This window comes from Capricornis sumatraensis, chromosome 3 (genome assembly GCF_032405125.1).
Source record: "Capricornis sumatraensis isolate serow.1 chromosome 3, serow.2, whole genome shotgun sequence".
NCBI lineage: Eukaryota > Metazoa > Chordata > Mammalia > Artiodactyla > Bovidae > Capricornis > Capricornis sumatraensis.
Genome location: NC_091071.1, coordinates 141,843,181 through 141,861,504, shown reverse-complemented (window position 1 = coordinate 141,861,504; position 18,324 = coordinate 141,843,181). Strand labels below are relative to the sequence as shown.

The 18,324-nt window shown below is 36.6% G+C and overlaps 1 protein-coding gene across 4 annotated transcripts in view; it reads right to left on the bottom strand.

Annotated features, from left to right (window-relative positions):
- MAP2 (microtubule associated protein 2) overlaps nucleotides 1-18,324 on the bottom strand; it is a 249,811-nt gene that overhangs the window by 215,172 nt on the left and 16,315 nt on the right. For all 4 annotated transcript variants that reach the window (XM_068967679.1, XM_068967680.1, XM_068967682.1 and 1 more), the window contains exon 2: nucleotides 13,372-13,421. The gene's annotated coding sequence lies outside the window, so the exon portion shown is untranslated. The remainder of the gene's footprint in view (nucleotides 1-13,371; nucleotides 13,422-18,324) is intronic.

Below are 18,324 nucleotides of genomic sequence, written 5' to 3'. Positions count from 1 at the left end.
TTCATTATTTACCTCATAAAGACCACACTGATATTATTCTTGATACCTAGCTCTTTATCTCACCATTTTGACACTGTCATAAATGATGTCCCATTCAGCTAGTCAAACTGTACCATTTTCTTGGATGGAGGAGTCCTTAATAAGGTGCTCCACATGGAAGTATACCACTTTAACGGTGGGAAGACGATGAGGGGTGGGGGAAGGATGAACTGTACCCAAGGAAAAGAATAGTTTATATATATATAGTTATATATAGTTATATATATAACTATATATATAAATAATATAAATATAAGATATATATAATTATATATATAACTATATATAAATATAAATATAATATATATTATATATATTAAATTTATATAAATATAAATATATAAATATATATAATATAAATATAAGATATATAAAATATATATATAATTATATATAACTATATATAGTTATATATAGAATAGTTTATATATATATACTTTATATATATAAATATATATATATATATAAATTCTAGTCACAGATAAGTGCCTGATAGCCAAACAGAAATGTCTAAAAGGAAAGAAAAAAAAAAGTGAAACAGCCCAGACGATGACTCTGTCTTTTAATGATCTAGACTTTGGGGAATCAGGTTGTTTCTGACAGTTTCATAGTTCCATGGAAATTCACCAATGATGGTACTTCTAAACCATGTGTTGCTACCAGTACTCTGATAGTAAAACCTTTGCATATGTGAAGTAAGCCCACATGAGAAGATACAGTTCTAATGCATCAGAGCAATTATTACTAAATCAAGTATTGAGAATACACTTATAGTTCATATGAGACCTCCGTTCTATGGGTGCTTTAGAAGTATTAAAAATGGTTCCTTTGCTCTCCAGTAGCTTGTCGTCAAGTTAAGGGAAGGGAAAACGTGAATACACATAAATAGCAGCTAATACATGGCAATGCAATCAAATACGAAGTACAGATGTAACTTTCTAGAGACATCCAGAAAAGATGTACTTCATTGTGATTCACAAGGTCCTTATAAGAAAAGGAAGTTCAGCTGGGTTTAAAGGTAAACAATTTAAATAGATACAGTAGAATATGAGAGTTAGAAAAAGCGCATATCCTATAAGGGGTCTACAGAAGCCAAGCCAAGGCACAGAGAAGGGGCTAGGACTGGAAGGTTAGACCTGGAACAGAGGTTGCAAGACAAGTTTACTTTGGACCAAGATTCTGCCTCTTCCATCTCCCCTTGTCTCAACCTTCTAATTTTTCTCTTTCAAAAAATATTTGTTGAACTACTTTTATGTATATCTATTTTTTTAAACTATGAGCAGGAATCTAATCCACCATGAGGTTTTTTTTCCTGCTCTTTTGTGCACAAAGAATAACTATACAGAGAAATATTATATTCATGTAAAGGTAAAGAGCTTTTATATTTTCTAAACACAAAGTTAAAACAACTTTTGCCAGTTGGTCTCTTTGTTCTTCTGCACCTAAGCACTGTGTGTGTGTGTGTGTGTGTGTGTGTGTGTGTGTGTTGGTCTCTTTGTTCTTCTGCAACTAAGCACTGTGTGTGTGTGTGTGTGTGTGTGTTCAGTCACTTTAGTCATATTCAACTCTTTGCGACCCCATGTACTGTAGCCTGCAGCCTCTTCTGTCTTACCGGATTTTCCTGGTAAGAATACTGGAGTGGGTTGCCGTTTCCTCCTCTAGGGAATCTTCCCAATCCAGGAATCAAACCCACATCTCCTTCCCGTCTCCTGCATTACAGGCAGATTCTTTAACACTGAGCCACCAGGGAAGCCACTGAGCACCTTAGTAGTAACCAAAAAGAAAGTTTATAAAAACTGCCCAGACATAGGAAAATCAGAAAATTAACAAATTTCTAATTTCTAAAAAATCAGAACATTAACAAATTTCTGATTTCTAAAAAAATCAGAAAATTAATAAAATTCAGCCCCTATAATATAAAAGAAAAAAAAAAAAAAGAGCAATTCCAGGTATGGCAGATGAGTAGAATTACATTTGATAGAGTGAAATTGTTATTTAGGTAACTCCTCAGTGAGGTGGGTGGGGGGTATATTTATAGTTGATGGATGATTATTTAAGCACTGTAAGATGTTTTAAAGTAACTTCAGTAATTATTAAGTAACATGGATTTTTTTTTAATGTTAGGAAATACCTGTAGGAAATAGAAGAAAAGCTGATGACTTTCCACTGGAACATTTATATGATATCCTAGGCTGAATATATAAGTACAATTTCACAAACTCATTTCACCTAGCCTACATGGCTTGTACATGCCTCAAATGTCCTACCAATAGAAGAGATTTTCATCTTCATTTCCAAATAGTTAAAAGAGTTAGAGAACCCCCAAAGGCAATTTTTATTATTATGTGATATTAATGCCAGATGGCCTGTTAGATCTCTGAGTCCCTAAAAGAGATGAAATTTAAAGTGTTGGGACTATAATGTTGCCAACCAAGTTAAACATCTTACTCAGTGACCTACTTTTTCCATATTTCCAAATTTACCTAAAATTCTTAAACAATGAAAAAAAACTTAGAAATAAAAAGAACAAATCACAATTAGAGAAGGGAATTCTTATGTTACTTTCCCTAATGATTTCAGAAATGAGCTCCCCCCTTCCCTCCACGGACACATACATGGTTTCTATTCCTTTTGTCTAATTTAGTCTCCTTTATGGAACTGATAATTCTTTACAGCTGCCTAAGGACCCCTTAATGGAGAAGGCAATGGCACCCCACTCTAGTACTCTTGCCTGGAAAATCCCATAGATGGAGGAGCCTGGTGGGCTACAGTCCATGGGGTCGCTAAGAGTCAGACACGACTGAGTGACTTCACTTTCACTTTTCACTTTCATACACTGGAGAAGGAAATGGCAACCCACTCCAGTATTATTGCCTGGAGAATCTCAGGGACAGAGGAACCTGGTGGGCTGCCGTCTACGGGCTCACACAGAGTCAGACATGACTGAAGTGACTTAGCAGCAGCAAGGACCCCTTAAAGATGCCAGTATAGGTGTTGTTTTTTCTTTTTTTTTTAAGTGGACTAATTCATTCTAAAACTTTCCTCTTGTCCCTAGAGAGCTACTTCTGGCAAGGCACTAACATGTGACAATAAACTTAAGGACAAGGCTGAAAAAGTTTTTCCACTCTATATGTAAAATATTTTCAGGCAAAAGATATCAAGTTCACTCTCATTTATCATTCTAAATATGAATCTTATAAATAAAGGCCCTACTGAATAGTATACACACACATACACCATATTTACATTGGGGTAAATAGGTAGTTTTCTACTTATTTTTATCCCTCCAGAAGACAGTTTGATATTTTTAAGAACTAGTAATATTACATTTCACAGAGGAATTCCCCTCCCCCAAGGTGGCTCAGCCACAAAGAATCTGCCTGCAATGTAGGAGATGTGGGTCCAATCCCTGGGTCGGGAAGATCCCCTGGAGAAGGAAATGGCAACCCACTTCAGTATTCTTGTCTGGGAAATCCCACAGACAGAGGAGCCTGACGGGCTACAGTCCATGGGGTCGCAAAAGAGTTGGACATGACTTAGCTTCTAAAAACAGCAACAACAACAAAAAAAGCATTTCACAGAGGAATAGTCTATTATAAAAATTGTGTCTGATTTAGTGACTATCTTTATTCATAAAATGAGGATGATAGTACTTAAAGTTTCAAATATTTATTTATATTCTAAAAGTTAGCTTTCTCTATATTTGAATTATAAACTTTATTCAACAAAATATACAACTTTTACTGGAAGACAGAAAGAAGAGAGGGCAAAAAGGAGAGAAAGAGAGAGAGAAGGTAGATATTCAAGTATAGACACAGATGTATGTGTATAATATAGTAAGGATTTTATTTTTGTTCAGCTCTTCAAACCTATTTTAAATAAATTTAAATAGTAGAAAGAAAAGTAAACAAAGTCTCTAAAGCAACATAAGCTGACAGTCACAAGATATTGAATAATACGGACTGAAACCAAATCCACTTTGGTTTATTAGCACAAAATGATTTTCCAACTAGCATTTTTACATTGCTAAATAATTAGACAGAATGAGCTCAGAAAAGGCAGACAATTTTATCTGCTTTAATAGAAATGGCCCATAAAGTATGTCCAAAAGCAAAGCCCTTGCTCTGTTCATTCGCAAAACCATCCAACATTAGCATGCATATCCAAGTATCTATCTAATGTATATGTATTATCCCTTTTTCTATTATATGTATATCCCTTTTTCTGCTATGATGATTTTTCTATCCTCGGATGAATAACTGATGAAATTTAGTAAGTCTCATGTAGACTTATAGAAGTTGAGGAACAAAAAAGCATATCCGTTTTTAAAAACATAAAGTTCTTACTTTGCAGTAAGTAGGCCATAAAAGAAATAAAAGATTTCTAAATGAATGGACTCCTTACAAATGTACTTCTTATGTTTTTAAATTCTCCAAACTGTCTTAAAAAGATAGGCCCATATAAAGTCATGATATTCTTTAAAGAAATAAATGGTCTGCAAAAAGATCAGCTGTACCATTTTTTGGAATGGCATTCATTCAGATGAATTCAGGAAAGAATAAAAATCAGCTGGCCCATGACTTAAATCCACAGGATTGATTTCCTAAGTATGAGGTTTGCATAAAAACATATCTAAGGGGTCTCTTGTAGCCATTACTTCCCTGGTGGCTCAGACGGTAAAGCGTCTGTCTACAACTCGGGAGATCCGGGTTTGAGCCCTGGGTTGGGAAGATCCCCTGGAGAAGGAAATGGCAATCCACATCAGTACCATTGCCTGGAAAATCCCACAGACAGAGGAGCCTGGTAGGCTACAGTCTATGGGGTCGCAAAAAGCTGGACACTGCTGAGCGACTTCACTTTCACTTTCACTTTCACTTTTCACATTTAGCTAAGACAAAAAGAATCAGCTAGAATATTTGTTTTCTCATGTGGGAAAAATGTATCTGTTATTTGTTATTTAAGATATTTCCAATGGGTTGTGTTTTCCTATTTGTCCTCTGGGGCATCAATAAACCTATTTCCTCGGTATGTTAAGACTCTGTCAAAAAATAAAAGAACAATTCTGGAAAAATATATTCCCGAAGTATTTCACTGGCTCACATGAGGAGATTGAGAGGTTGACAGCAAGTTTACCTCTCACCCCCAGCCCCTCTCCTCCCCATCTCTCCCATTCCAAATCATGTCATGAAGCTTATTTGTTGATTGTCACATTTGTAACAGGAAAGGATTACTTTTAATAAAAAAGGAGAAAATAAGTACTTATGGTGCTTCAGATTTCAGAAAGCTACACAAAAGAAAGCAAATTCTCCAACGACTAACTGGCCTTTCCAGTCCATCAGCTTTGTATCTCTCCTTAAAAAGGTAAAGAAATAATTAGGCATTCTACAAATCTTTCCAGAACCTCAAATTCACTTTATCACATATCAATATAATAACTAGAATTCCAAATATGTTTTCATCCATAAGTATATTATATTATGCTCAATATAGGAATAAAGTAGAAAGACAAAGCAATCACCCTTCTCATACCTTTACAAGGTCCATCTAGTCAAGGCTATGGTTTTTCCTGTGGTCATGTATGGATGTGAGAGTTGGTCTATGAAGAAGGCTGAGAGCCGAAGAATTGATGCTTTGGAACTGTGGTGTTGGAGAGGACTCTTGAGAGTCCCTTGGACTGCAAGGAGATCAAACCAGTCCATTCTGAAGGAGATCAGCCCTGGGTGTTCTTTGGAAGGAATGATGCTAAAGCTGAAACTCCAGTACTTTGGCCACCTCATGTGAAGCGTTGACCCATTGGAAAGGACTCTGATGCTGGGAGGGATTGGGGGCAGGAGGAGAAGGGGATGACAGAGGATGAGATGGCTGGATGGCATCACTGACTCGATGGACATGAATCTGAGTGAACTCTGGGAGTTGGTGACGGACAGGGAGGCCTGGCGTGCTGTGATTCATGGGGTCGCAGAGCCGGACACGACTGAGTAACTGAACTGAACTGAACTGAAATTGAACCAAGTAATTACTTCTGCTTCAAATGTCTTTTGTGTGATGGGTTTAAAGTCCTTGCTTTTTTGCTCAACTCTCTATCACCAAGAGAAAGAATACACTAGGTAATAATTATTACAACATATCTACACACATGTAAATATATAAATGCCCATTTAAGGAAGGATATAAGTGGCAAGGAATCCACCTACCAATGAAGGAGATGCCAGTTCCATCTCTGAGTCAGGAAGACCCCCTGGAGAAGGAAATGGCAACCCACTTCAGTATTCTTGCCTGGGAAATCCTATGGACAGAGGAGCCTGGTGAGCTACAGTTCACAGGGTTGCAAAGGAGTCAGACACAACTTGGCAACTAAATAACAACTACACACACACACACACACACACACACACACATATGTAGCTTACAAATATGTAATAAAATTGTTTATTTTTGCTTCTATACTTTACAATTCATTCAATAAGCATTTTCAGGGTGTCCACTCCTACGAGGTCCTACCAGGACAGAAGGCACAGAAAGAAGACCCCAGATTCTGAGTTGCTAGGGAAGATAAGATATATCTGGAAATAATCATAACATATAACATAAAGAAACAAGGGTGAATGCTATAAGAACCATATATGGTATGCAACCATTATGGATGGTAACCATGTGAACCATCATGAGGCAAGTTAGAAGGTAAACAGAACTTCTTGAGGTGGCTGACTATGTAGCTGGTCAGAAAAAGGCTTGTTTGTCTTGACTCTGGAAAGCAAACCACTGTAGCTTACTAGTAAAACACAAGGGTATCCTGAAAATATTAGCATTTTATACACTGTTTTTGTAAGTGAAAGTCTGCTCAGTTGTAAAATATGCTGCTTAGTTCAACAGTATCTTTAATAAAAGAGACAATACCACTCAGCAGAGCATATAGAAATTACTTTTTGATCAGTCCAAAACCAAAATATTTATATTTTGGCCTCTTCTATTTTATATTTTATGACAATAATTTAATGATCTTCATTGGTTTTATTCCATCTTGGGAGAAATACCAGAAGGTATTCACTCAAGTAAAAACTATGAAAAGAAAAGAACTTTGATAGAGAATTTTAAAATGTCTTGAAATCTTCCCTATTTAAGGTCCATAAGTATGCATTATCTCATTTAATCCTTAAAAGAAGTCTAAGTTAGTTTTACTCTAGCTTTAAAGTTAAAATAATAAAGTCAGACAACTTTTCTACAAGACATAAAAATTCAAGTCAGAGGGATAAACAGGAATAAGAGAGATCCAGGTCTGGGCAGAAATAATGAAATATTGAAAATAATCTGAAAGCTCAACAATGAGTAAATGGTAAAAATAATTATGGAATAGGATAAAATATTACACGTTATTAAAACTGCATTTTCAAGAAATCAGGAGTAACTGGATACAAAGTTTAACTTCAATTTTGTGAAAATAAATAAGTCAAAATCTAGAGCGTAATACACCAAAATACTGGTCACAGTATAATAAAAAAGAAAACAAAGTCAAAAAATGAACTCACCTTGTTTTAAATGGTAAAAAGTGTGGTGTAAAGTGTTTTTAAAAATCAGTATCAAGCTTGACTTTATAGTTTCCGAACTTAACTAATTCTCTTTTATAATAACTTGAAATTTAATTTTTTTCAATCTAGATTCAGTAATACTATATTTCATAGAATTTAAGATACAACCCACTATAAGACACACTTTATTTAACACCTAGAAAGAAAAAACAATTGATAATTTAACTATGGTAGTTTTTGATTTTGCATAGCTTAACATAAAAATGTGTATCTTAGAGTTGATGAAATACTTTATGGACATTTGAAATTTTTTATTGAGGTATAATCAACATACAACATTATATTAGTTTCAGGTGTAAAACATGATTTGATATTTGTATATATTGTGAAATGTTCACCACAATAAGACTAGTTAACATTCATCACCATATACAGTTACATATTTTTTTTCAGTGTAAGAATTTTTAAGATCTAGTCTTTTAGCAACTTTCAAATGTGCAATATAGTATTATTAACAGTAGTATCCATGCTGTACATTACATCCTACAAATTATTTTATAATTGGAAGACTGTAAATCTTGACTCTCTTCTATATCACCTTTATCCATTCATCCACTGATGGACATTTAGGCTGTTTCCATATCTTGGCTATTGTAAATAAGGCCGCGATGAACATGGGTGTGCATATTTTTTTTTAAATTAGTGCTTTCACGTTCCTCAAATAAACAGTCAGAAATGGAATTGCTAGATGATATGACAGCTCTATTTTTAAATTTTTGAGGAACCTCCATGCTGTTTTCCATAGTACCTGCACAAATTTACATTCCCACCAACACTGCACAAAGATTTGCCTTTCTCCACCTCCTCTCCAACAGTTATTACTTGTCTTTTTGATAATAATCATTTTAGCAAGTATAAAGTGATATTTCACTGTGGTTTTGATTTGCATTCCCCTGGTTATGACCAACCTAGATAGCATATTCAAAAGCAGAGACATTACTTTGCCGACTAAGGTCCGTCTAGTCAAGGCTATGGTTTTTCCTGTGGTCATGTATGGATGTGAGAGTTGGACTGTGAAGAAGGCTGAGTGCCGAAGAATTGATGCTTTTGAACTGTGGTGTTGGAGAAGACTCTTGAGGGTCCCTTGGACTGCAAGGAGATCCAACCAGTCCATTCTGAAGGAGATCAACCCTGGGATTTCTTTGGAAGGAATGATGCTAAAGCTGAAGCTCCAGTACTTTGGCCACCTCATGCGAAGAGCTGACTCATTGGAAAAGACTCTGATGCTGGGCGGGACTGAGGGCAGGAGGAGAAGGGGACAAAAGAGGATGAGATGGCTGGATGGCATCATTGCTCGATGGACATGAATCTGAGTGAACTCTGGGAGTTGGTGACAGACAGGGAGGCCTGGCGTGCTGTGATTCATGGGGTCGCAAAGAGTTGGACACGACTGAGCGACTGAACTGAACTAAATTGAGGATGATGATGCTGTGAAAGTGCTGCACTCAATATGCCAGCAAATATGGATAACTCAGCAGTTACCATAGGACTGGAAAAGGTCAGTTTTCATTCCAATTCCAAAGAAAGGCAATGTCAAAGAATGCTCAAACTACAGCACAATTGCACGCATCTCACATGCTAGTAGAGTAATGCTCAAAATTCTCCAAACCAGGCTTCAGCAATATGTGAACCATGAACATCCAGATGTTCAAGCTGGTTTTAAAAAGACAGAGGAACCAGAGATCAAATTGCCAATGTCCGCTGGATCATCGAAAAAGCAAGACAGTTCCAGAAAAACATCTCTTTCTGCTTTATTGACTAAGCCACAGCCTTTGATTGTGTGGATCACAATAAACTGGAAAATTCTGAAAGAGATGGGAATACCAGACCACCTGGCCTGCCTCTTGAGAAACCTATATGCAGGTCAGGAAGCAACAGTGAGAACTGGACATGGAACAACAGACTGGTTCCAAACAGGAAAAGGAGTATGTCAAGGCTGTATATTGTCACCCTGCTTATTTAACTTATATGCAGAGTACATCATGAGAAATGCTGGGCTGGAGGAAGCACAAGCTGGAATCAAGATTGCCGGGAGAAATGTCAATAACCTCATATATGCAGATGATACCACCCTTACGGCAGAAAGTGAAGAAAAACTGAAGAGCTTCTTGATGAAAGTGAAAGAGGAGAGTGAAAAAGTGGGCTTAAAGCTCAACATTCAGAAAACAAAGGTTATGGCATCTGGTCCCGTCACTTCACGGCAAATTGATGGGGAAACAGTGGAAACAGTGGCTGACTTTATTTTTTTGGGCTCCAAAATCACTGCAGATGGTGACTGCAGCAATGAAATTAAAAGACACTTACTCCTTGGAAGGAAAGTTACCACCAACCTAGACAGCATATGAAAAAGCAGACATTACCTTGCCAACAAAGGTCCGTCTAGTCAAGGCTATGGTTTTTCCAGTGGTCATATATGGATGTGAGAGTTGGACTATAAAGAAAGCTGAGCGCCGAAGAATTGATGCTTTGGAGCTGTGGGGTTGGAGAAGACTTTTGAGAGTCCCTTGGAGAGCAAGGAGATCCAACCAGTCCATTCTAAAGGAGATCAGCCCTGGGTGTTCTTTGGAAGGACTGATGTTGAAGCTGAAACTCCAATACTTTGGCCACGTGATGCGAAGAGCTGACTCATTGGAAAAGACTCTGATGCTGGGAAAGATTGAGGGCAGGAGGAGAAGGGGACGACAGAGGATGAGATGGCTGGATGGCATCACCAACTCAATCGACATGGGTTTGGGTGGACTCCGGGAGTTGGTGATGGACAGGGATGCCTGGCGTGCTGTGTTTCATGGGGTCGCAAAGGACACAACTGAGCGAATGCACTGAACTGAACTGATGATTAGTGACACTAAGCATCTTTTCATATACCTGCTGGTCATCTGTATGTCTGCTTTGGAAAAATGTCTATCATATCCTCTTCCTGGTTTTAAATCAGAGTATTTGTTTTTTGCTATTGATTTATATGTGTTTCATATATATTTCGGATATTTGCACTTTACAAGACATATGATTTGCAAATATTTTCTCCCATCCAGGAGGTTGCCTTTTCATTTTGTTCATGGTTTCCTTTACTGTGCAGAAGTGTAAGCACAGTTCTGATATTCCATTTTAAATATAGCTATCTATAACTTTGAGCTTCCCTGATAGCTCAGTTGGTAAAGAATCCACTTGCTTTTATCTAGCAATACTAGTCATTTTACTCAGTTAACATTATTATAGAAAAAGAAGCTTTTCTATGAGGGAAACTGCTTTTGTCCTGAAGCAAAAGGACCTAGCTCTAGTTAAGAAAAGAATACTAATTTTCATTATATATCATAGTTTGTGTTGAAAATCTGGTTGTTTCTGGTGAATTGATGTATCCTTCAGAAGCTTTGTTACATCTAGCTTCTTTTCCAAAACATAATTTAGATAATTAATTATCAAATTTAATTTAAATATCTTTTCATTCTCAGCTGGAAAGGGAAACAATACAATATATTCAATTAGGAAGACTTTGTAATATGAGAGATTTAAATATGCTTCCATTTCTATGAACACTGTATATTTTAATCAATATATTTATTTTGGAGTATGTAAGTCATCCTGACTTTCACAGTTAGACCAAACACATTTAAATTATGTTCAAACTCCCACAAAAGAAATTCTCCATACAGGAAATGAATACAGGATTAGATTTTAAAAGTTTTTGTGTATTACTCTTCTAGTTATTTACTTTTCTATTTAACAAAATTTTTTTATTTCTTTTCCTTTTACATGTTTCTTTTCAGTTTGTTCCTTTCTGAAGAGTAGCCAAAATGAAATGAGATTTCAAGTTGTGATGTTGATCATACCAACCACAAACAAAAATCCAAAAGGAAGAGAACAAAATACAATTTACTTTTAATTAAAATTTAAAAATGACACTTCCTATTCAACTTTGTGCACTGAAAATATTCCTGATTAAAAGATTTCTACTTTGCAAAAATCTCATTCTAGTTGTTATTTTTTACTGGCAGATGGGTAGAAGCTAGCAGGGAAAGAGTAGCAAAAAATCCAAAAAAGTCTTACAAGCACTCCATGTTTAAACATGTGCAAGTTTACATAGAACATGCTTAGAAGTGAATATGAAAGAAACCAGCCTAAATGTCCTCAATAAGTTCAACTCCAAATTATATGAACACGAAATGAAACAAATGCAGGTTACAAATTTAACTCTCACTTTTATACATATGTCCCTTTTTCTCCGTATTAAGTTGCCAATTATCAGTAGGCATGATTCCAACGTATCTTATTTGCTACAGTCTATCCAGATTTCAAGGATAAGAAAGCACAATTTGTACATGAAAAGGAAAAATAATAATAGTTTGTGTGTGTGTGTGTGTGTGTGTATGTGTGTACACACACGTGCACATGCATGTGAGACAGATGTGTTGGGGGTGGAAGAATGAGGTCAAAATGAGGCCAGAAAAGCTAACATATTTACTGTGTGCCTGCTATGTGTTGCATGTGAGAGCTAAGTCACTTCTGCTGCTGCTGCTAAGTCGCTTCAGTCGTGTCTGACTCTGTGCGACCCCAGAGACGGCAGCCCACCAGGCTCCCCGTCCCTGGGATTCTCCAGGCAAAAACACTGGAGTGGGTCTCCATTTCCTTCTCCAATGCATGCAAATGAAAAGTGAAAGTGAAGTCGCTCAGTTGCGTCCGACTCTTAGCGACCCCATGGACTGCAGCCTACCAGGCTCCTCCATCCATGGGATTTTCCAGGTGCTTCAGTTGTGCCCAACTCTGTGAGACCCTATGGACTGTAGCCCATCAGGCTCCTCTGTCCCTGGGATTCTCTAGGAAAGAATACGAAGTGGAATGCCATGCCTTCCTCCAGGGGATCTTCCCAACCCAGGAACTGAACCCAAGTCTCTTATGTCTCCTGTGTTGGCAGGAGGGTTCTTTACCACTAGAGCCATCCAAACACTGCAATTTGAAGGCTAAATACCTGATTAATATAAAAACAAAGGAAAACCAATGTTTTTCTTTCTGTTAAATTAACCAAAAACCCATACAAAAAGTTTAGCAACACCTGGCATTTTGCTCTTTTATTAGCAACAAAAGCAGTTATTTTATTCTGAGTTGTTTTTTTTTTTTTTTTTAACTATGAATACATGTTTTAGAGAAGAAAAGAGGAGGGAATAAATGAAATTCTAAGCCTATTTATGTCAGTGCCCTCTAAGGCTCTGTTATTATTCCAAACTCCATTAAGCTAGTTTTGGTCTCCCCTAAAACCAATTAACAAGGAAACAGAGCAAAAGAATGGCATCTTAAAACTCTGCTAATTAACTGAAATATGCAATTAATGAACAATTTTTCAGCTCTACCATGCTTAGGAAAGGTGGCTACCCAACTGTGGGATTCAAAAGTATTTCCCTGCAAACTCAGAAAGCTGACCATTCTTTAAAACACTAGCCAGCGCTGCAAAGAAATCATACTTTTGATATGTTCATTAAATGAATGACTTAAAATTGAATCTTTTTCTTTAATCAAAATTCTGCAAGTAAGGCAGGTAAAAGAAATGAAACTTGATAATCAAAGAAATACTAACAAAGAAAACAAACACTTCAGGAAAACATGTCTGCAAATCTGAAATGTATCCATTTCTCACCATTACAACTTTCTTACCACTACCGGCAAAAGTACTCTGACCCAACTCTACAAAGGCTCATCAACCCTCTATTTTATTTCACAGTTTATTCAGAATTTAATATATAAACACATCACCAACCTTAATTCCAGCCAGCAGTCACAAGACAGGTTGGATCAGATGAATAAAATCTGAAAGATAAACAGAATAACATACCATAAATTAAATCAATTGAATGACTTAGTCTTTTACTTTAGTAAAAGGGAGGATGAAGTTACTTGAATCCTCACACATAAAATTTACTGGCTGACAATACATCCACATCCATTTACAAGGGCATTACATAGTTATGAAACTTTAAACCAATATATCTTCTAGATTTTATTTAAAAATATGTATTAGATGTGCAAATTATATCCTATTCTATTTTTAGCAGTTTCTATTTAAAATAGAACAATGCTTATGCTTATAATCTAAAATGTCAACCATAAATATTTTTTAAACAAACTGTACTGAAAGTACTACCACTTATCTTGAAAGATGTTTAACTAAAAATAATAAAACTAACACATTCAATCCTTAATCTAATTTAACATCCACAGACAGTTTGCGGATTAAAAGTGCAGGATCAACAATCTGTTTGACTGCTTCAGTCCATGGGATTGCAGAGAGTCAGACACAACTGAGCAACTGAACGACACGACAATCTGTTAAAAGGCAACAAAAGTCAAATAAGACGAATCCAATGGCAACCTAGCAATCTTCTCATTATTTTCTTACACCTTCATCTTGCCACTAAATCATGCTGAGAAGTGTGTTGTCAAGTGGAAGGAATGAGAAAGTAAACCAAGGAAAAAGCAAACCCAACTTCTGTTCCAAAAGTCAGCCTGTATTTTAAACACTTAGTAGAGAAAATGACTCTCCAATGATAGAGTGGGATTCTTGGCTTGCAGCAGGGATCATCCATGGATAAATCTCCAATTAAAAAAAAATAATCGTTAGGTTCCAGAAGTGTGTTTGTGATTAACTGGTTAGAAGTTTGAATATGTTCCACATGGTATTGTTAGAAATGGTTCATTATTAGACTCAGAGGTGAAGTCCAAAAGATAATTAACCTAAAATTATGATTATTTAATGAAAACAATAGTATAAAGTAATACTCATATATTCAAGATAATATGTTAATTAGCTTGACTGTAGTAATCATTTCACTATGCATATGTATATCAAATCATGTTGTAAACCTTTAATATACACAATTTTATTTTAAAATATAAAAGAAGTACTAGTAAAAAATGATTGAAAATGAAATTCTTTTTTTAAAAACTTGTTATTTTATATTGGGGTATAGCCAGTTAACGATGTGATAGTTTTAGGTGAACAGTGAAGGAACTCAGCTTCGCTCAGTTCAATTCAGTCGCTCTGTTGTATCCGCCTCTTTGCAACCCCATGGACTGCAGCACGCTAGGCTTCCCTGTCCATCACCAACTCCCGGAGCTTGCTCAAATTAATGTCCATCAAATCGGTAATGCTGTACAACCATCTCATCCTCTGTCATCCCCTTCTCCTCCGGCCTTCAATCTTTCCCACATCAGGGTCTTTTCAAATGAGTCAGCTCTACGCATGAGGTGGCCAAAGTATTGGAGCTTCAGCTTCAGCATCTGTCCTTCCAATGAATATTCAGCACTGATTTCCTTTAGGATTGACTGGTTTGAGCTCCTTGCTGTCCAAGGGACTCTCAAGAGTCTTCTCCAACACCACAGTTCAAAAGCATCAATTTTTCAGCACTCAGCTTTCCATCCCATTCAATGATGCCATAGCTTTTCAAAGTTCAGTTTTTGACAGTGTTTGTAATATAAAGGCAAATACTAACACTGCATTAAAACCAATGTGGAGTAAGAAATGAGGATGACTGTCCAATCTGGCTCTTAGGTTTGAAGGCTAGTCAGTACCCAACAAGCACACATTATTAAGTAACTGTGAGTTTCTAAGTATAAAATACAAAGGTTTTTTTTCTTTCAATTTATATGCATTATTTTTTCAAACGGTGACTAAGTAAATACCTAAATAATTTGTATGTCAATTAAACAAAACTGTGAGGTATTTCTTTCAGCTTAGGGGTGCCATGAAAAAATTACCAAGATACTCAGAATGTTATAAACTGAGAAAGTCTAGGACACTCTCTGTTAAGCATAGCACTTTGTTTCAATTCCGCTCCACAAAATTAAAGAAAAGAAAAATCATGAGAGATTTTATTTTTTTAGAAAAAACTAGTAAAGAGAGAGACATAAAAGGAGAGAGAGAAATTATTTTCTTAAAATCAGAGGAAAAATACTAGGAGACTGGGAAGGACAGTGGTTCAACACACTGCACATATGTGACTGCGTGTCATGTGTGACTATGTGTGCATGTTCACGTGCATTTCCAGGCATGCAAGAGGTAGCTAAAATAGGACACACAAACACCAGGGGGTGAAAGACAAAGAACCAGGAGTGGCCTACTGTACATGTATACATGTTAACCACAGTGAGCATATGTCACTACTCCCTAAGAAAAAGTGGTTCCCTTAGTTGCTTGGAGTCAAGGAATGACTGCATAGAACCACATGTTAATTTATGTGCAATTTTAAGTCTCAGCTTACCATTTGATCACAACTGCTTCTTGCTAAGAGTTTTTGGCATACTAAATTGATATCCTGGTATCTTTAAACTCAAATAGATTGGATTTTATCTGTTCTGCATAAACTTTCACATATATGTGTGCATGCTCAGTCACTCAGTCTTGCCTGACTCTTTGTGACCCTTTGGACTGTAGCCCACCAGGCTCCTCTGTCTATAGGATTCTCCAGACAAGAATACTGGAGTGGGTTGTCATTTCCTCCTCCAGAAGATCTTCTCAACCCAGGGATTAAGCCTTCATCTCCTGTGTCTCCCACATTGCAGGTAGATTCTTCACCCACAGAGTATATATTCAAATATATACTGTCAAAAGTGAAAGTCACTCAGTCGTGTCCAACTCTTTGCGACCGCGTGGACTATACAGTCCATGGAATTCTCCAGGCCAGATTACTGAAATGGGTAGCCATTCCCTTCTCCAGGGGATCTTCCCAACCCAGGGATAGAACCCAGGTCTCCTGCATTGCAGGCAGATTCTTTACCAGCTGAGCCACCAGGGAAGCCCATCCTGTCAAAGTAAAAACTAAATGAGACTTGTAGAATTTTTCAAAAGTCAGGCTTTATAATTAACGAACCTGGCTGCTTTATATGATCCATAATGGCCACCTGATGGGAAGAGCTGACTCACTGGGAAAGACCCTGATGCCAGGAAAGATTGAAGGCAGGAGGAGAAGGGGACAACAAGGACAAGATGGCTGAATGGCATCACTGACTCAATGGACATGAGTTTGAGCAAGGTCTAGGAGTTGGTGATGGACGGGGAAGCCGGGCGTGCTGCAGTCCATGGGGTCACAAAGAGTCAGTCTCGACTGAGTTACTGAACAAAAACAACAGATGTTACTAGGAGGATATTCTGACCTACCCCCATCACTGTCCCATCAACCCATCCCCGTCTCCAAAAATGTTTATTTTCTTTTCAGTGTAGCATATGTGATACACAAACTCTGTTCAAGATATCAGTACTATTTCAATTATGTTAACTTTGTATTTGAACCCATTGGCTTAGTACACAGAAGAATATCAATTAGTGATTGTTAAATGAATGAAGATGCTTCATGTCATACTTTTCTGATGCTGCTTTTCTGATGCTGTCAAATGTAAAGAAATGGTTGAAAATTCCCCTTTTAGCAGAGATAAGGAAAAAAATCCCATCCATGACCTACCTGATTTGCATTGAAAATGTGTAATATAAAAGTTCTGAGGGAGAAGAGGTGTTCATTTTTGACCTGGTGAACTCACACTGTCTGGGGAATTTTGTTTGCTTGTTTGCTTTTCTTATCTTAAGGGCAGCACATCCATTTGCAGTGCCTGGAGCAGCTGCTTTGTAAAAAATTCTCTGAACCTTTTATTTCCCCACTCAACCCAGTTATCGAGCAAACAGGCACAGAATAGTGAAGATTTATGTTGCCCCAAGGCTCAATCCTCACTGTGAACATCTGCCATTTCACACACAGAGGTCAAGACTTTTTGTGTAGTATTTTGCTAAACAATGCCCTCAGCATAACTCAAATGAAATTCTTTTCAATAGGATTCAGCATCTGCTTTTAGGCAGCTTAACTTATCAGCATATTGAAAGCACCACTTCTTCATCCTGAGTCTCTTTCTCCACAACAAAAAGGCAGAGAACATGTCAGAAACTAATCTTGAGAATTAATTGCTAAATCTTTCTTTCTCCTCTATATCCAATGAGAAAAAATCTTACATCGGTCTATTATACATCATTTTGTGATGGTCAGGTTGAATTATAAACTTGATATCAGCCAGCAGTATTCCTGTTTACATCTCACAAAGAATAAAAATTGAAAATAATAGACATATTTTTGCTATTAGATTACGAAGGTCAACTCTCAATTGAAAAACCTTTCACATTTTCTGTACTTCTCCCTTCTTAAAGTTACACAAGAGTCTCAATGAAAAGAAACTATAACTGCCTGAGTCATAGAAAAGTTACTGCTTGAACTTCACTTAACATACAAATGTAGGGAATACTACAGTATGCAAATTAAAATTCAAAATCGATTCTATTTTATAAAATATATTTAAGTGCTTATTTTTAAATAATAAGTACAATCCTTATATTTTAAAATACAGGACAGTTTAAAAATAGTATTGTTATTATTTCAAAGATCAAAAGCTCTTTGCCATCTAAAAGCTTAGTTAGAATCTAGTGGGATAGAGGTAGTTATGAAAAATCAAAAGACAAAAGGCAATGATACAAAGCACAATATACCTTTTGTCACTAAGAAATATCAACAAAGAGCTATGGGACACTGGAGAACAAAGGAGGATAAAAATGAAAGCCTATTATATAAGGATAACGATTCAGAGGTGCATTTGAGTTGAGCCTTGAAGGAGGCAAAGGATTGTGATAGGTGGAGACAGAATGGAAATGAGACCAACTCAGACAATGGACTCAGAG